This window comes from Quercus lobata, chromosome 4 (assembly GCF_001633185.2).
Source record: "Quercus lobata isolate SW786 chromosome 4, ValleyOak3.0 Primary Assembly, whole genome shotgun sequence".
Taxonomy (NCBI): Eukaryota; Viridiplantae; Streptophyta; class Magnoliopsida; order Fagales; family Fagaceae; genus Quercus; species Quercus lobata.
Window position 1 is genome coordinate 23,891,176 of NC_044907.1, and position 3,851 is coordinate 23,895,026.

At 35.4% G+C, this 3,851-nt stretch overlaps 1 long non-coding RNA gene across 1 annotated transcript; it reads right to left on the bottom strand.

Moving 5' to 3' along the window:
- Positions 1-1,861: 1,861 nt before the first annotated feature.
- On the bottom strand, positions 1,862-2,698 carry LOC115987820. The gene is made up of 2 exons (XR_004091224.1): positions 2,532-2,698; positions 1,862-1,948 (listed from the first exon to the last, which is right to left on the bottom strand). It is a non-coding gene; the product is annotated as an uncharacterized LOC115987820 (long non-coding RNA).
- Positions 2,699-3,851: the final 1,153 nt, after the last annotated feature.

Here is a 3,851-nt window from a genome sequence, read left to right on the forward strand (position 1 = left end):
GCCAAATAGCTAAAGTTTTAGCTCCACTATTGTGGATGCTCTTAGGAATGCGACAACCTCGTGGATAGTAAGATCATCCAAATATTAGTTCGGAAATACCTAAAAATTAGTGTGCAAAATCAATACCTGAGTATGTTGGAATATTATTATAAAACTAGTTGTTAACCCATGCGATGCACGTGGTAATTAAATAAAAATTAAAAATAGTTATTATTTTTTTGGAGCAAAAATTAAAAATATTTATTTTGCTTAAAGACCTATTGTCACGCCCCAAACCCAAAGGGGTCCAAAGCATGAGAAATACATCCCAAAGGTATCTATAGATTTTTCCTTTTTGGAAAACCAAATTATAGGAGATCTTTTTTTTCCTTTCATTTCCATATGATAAGAATATATAACCATAAATCTCCACATTACAGGTCAGAGCTCTATAATACATTTACAAACAATAACTAAAAATCATGTGCCTCCACATAATACATGAATATATATTACAAAGCTCTTGGATTACACAAAGTCACAATCTTATCAAAAATAAGGAATCTTAATATCAAGTCTATGCCTACCATGCCTAAGGTTAACAAACCTCAAGTAACTAACCTCCAATAGAATTAATTAAGGTCTCGTTGAACATAGCAAGATCAAGTCACCAACCATTAACAAAAAGAGTCTCCAAATTTAAGATAGCACTCTAATCATCACCAAGGAAGTAAGCTCCATACCCAAGGTATAGCTAAGAAATCTGAAAAACTATTAGAGGGTAGGATGAGCTAACGCCTAGTAAATAGCATAATTAATGGGGTGGGGGAAATGCAAGTTTCATGATAATGAACAGTTTACAAAACATGTTTTAGTTTGGGAAATTGCTAACGGAATATTGCAATATCATTTGCAATAATAATGTAACAAGAATGATTAAATGATGAAACACAAAGTTTCTCAAAATAATACCATGAAACTATATATCATAATTTGTGAGCATCAACAATATAATTTCCAAAACCATATATCTAATATAAGGTAAATTATCACAAATATACCACACTACCACATAGACTGGTTAGGGGATCCACCCATTCACAACTGGCATGATATTGTCCTCTCTGGTATGCAGACTCTTGGCCCCATGGACAGCAGCCTCACCCATACCCTCAAGGTTTTCCTCTCTCCTCATGGGCAGCAGAGAGAGTGCGTCAAATAGGGCCTCTCTTGCATGTGGTCTCTTGGCCCCATGGACAGTAGCCTTACCCGTACACAATCAAGGAACCTCTTCTCCCAGTGGGCAGCAGGGAAGAACGCGTCATCCAAAGTGAAAGGGCACTGACCTGGATTTGATTCCATTGTCACAAAGACTACGGAGACCAAATCTGGTGATCACCGGGAAATCACACATGGCACGGTGTTAAAACCACATAAAGCTCACAGATTACATATACTTTGAAACACATAGTTTATATCCAGGTAGTTTCAGAAAAACCTTAAATAATCTAACTTCCACAAAGTTTGTAAGGTTTTCAACTTCATTCTTGTCAATCGATTTTCTAACAATTTCCCACATAACAAGACAAGATAAGCATCTTTAAATTTTCTAATATAGCATAACATCCAAGATTTCCTTATCAAAGATTAAATAAAAGATGCTCATTTTTCCATATCAATAATTCATGCATTTCCCCAAATGCAATTCCAAATATGATGCATTTTCATATATATAATCATATATATATATATATATATATATATATTAAGGTTACGACACAATAGTTTTTAGGAAAATATAGTTTCCATAGGTAGTTTCCAAAAGCATGTCTAACCTAAAAACAACATTTATACAAAATGGTTATTTTTTCAAAATCCCATTAAAAGCTACTTACCTTGCAACCCACAAAAAGCCTAATTCTCCAACTCCAAAAGAGATTAGCTAGAACCTCAACAATATCAAGCAAACCTAACACAATATGCATAAAGCTTAAAATTGTATTTAGCTACAATTTAGGAATTGCCAAATATGCACTTAATTAGGCAAGCCTAGTATTTAACCTCATCAATAATAATACATTCCACTTCCAAAGTTTCTCAACAATTTGATTCACAAGGCATAAACTCCAATTTATAAAGTTAATCCATTTAATATCATCTCCAACATTATGACTAGCTTCCAAAAATTTACACTACATCATTAAGAGACCCATGAAAGAAAAATCAAAATATCCTCCAAGACAAAGAATTTAGAACTTCAACTAACTCCAAATAAACCCAATGGCAATGAAAAAATTAAATTTACCAACCATCACATGTTATAACTCAAAACCCCTAAATTTTCCACCATACATAAACCTTAGGTAGTCATCATTAGTACAAACCATAAACCCACTCATCAAATAATTCCACCAATACAAAATCCACACATATAAACACATAAATATTACTTCCAATGCTCATAAATTGCATGGGTATCATTATTAAAGCTTAGATAAAAATAACCTCAAGCAAAAGCATATAAACCCACAAAAACGATTAGAAACTTTTACCTCAAATAAAAGATGAAGATGCTTAGAGGTTCCTAAGGATTTTCCGGTGACATTGCCGGAAAAATGATGGTGAAGATGGTGGTATGGAGGTACCGGTAGGAGAGGATGAGCAAGTGATAGAGAGGAGTGTATGAGAGAAAAGAAAAGAAAGAAAAGAAAATAAGAAGTGAGGGATGGCCAGCCAAGGATAAGAGCAAATGAGTGAGATGTGTGGTGGGGGTTAGTGTGTTAGGTGGGGCACGTGTGGTCCCAAAAATATCTAACCATTACTTTTTTTTTTTTTTTTGACTTGCTGGGACGTTACATCTATGACTTGGCTTAAAAAAGGTATAACTTGAAAATGATTGAAATTGAATGAAAACAAGTAATTTTATTCAAAATAATGGTTTAGAAAATTATATTTCTTTTATATCATTAGTTCCACATAACACATATCGGCATGGCTCACAACGTTTTTCACTATTCTATGATGATGACTTCAAACATACCAAAAAAAAAAAAAAAAAACCACTAATATATCATTCTTACATGCTTGTTTCCTTGCTTATATGTTCTATATGCTTTATGCCGTCTTCCATGTGCTTATGCACTCCATGCCATGTTTGTGTGCTTCGTCCTAGGCTATGTTTGTCATGCCATGTGCTATTGTAGCCCTTTTGTCCCTTTATCTTTCTTTCTTGTGTTTTGGCCTATTGGTTTGGACTCGGTCAAGACCCTATGGTCTTTGTTATCGTCCATACACTTTGGCCCATATCAAAGGGTTTGGATCATCCTTATTTTCATGTCTTTGCTTGCTTGCTTCTATGCTTTATGCCTGTGTAAGCCTCTCTTGTTCTAGGCTCTGCCATGTTTGACGCCCTCTACGGGCTTGATCTTGTTTGGTTACACCCGACACCCATGAGGCCTTGTTCGGATGTAACCATTTGGAAGGCATCTTTAGATGTCAGGTTGCTCCTTGCGTGCCCTTCCCTTTTTTTGCTCCATGCGACAATATGCTTACCATGCTTGTTTGTGCCACATGTTGGCTTTATGTGCATCTTTACGCACTTGCTTACATGTCCATGCATGAGTCTTGCTTGCTAGTGTGTCGTCAATACTTCAACACAATGAAGTTATGGACATCCGATCCAAACCTACATTTATCCCTCACAGAAACCACCTTTTGTTTGCTTTCTTGCTTGTTTGTTCGCTATCTTGCTTATTTGCCTGTTCACTTATTTGCTCGCATCCTGGTTTCTATGCTTGCCATGTCTATTATGCTTATTTGCTTTATGCCTCTTGATACGCATTTTGCGTCTTTTCCTTCCATTGCTTATCTAT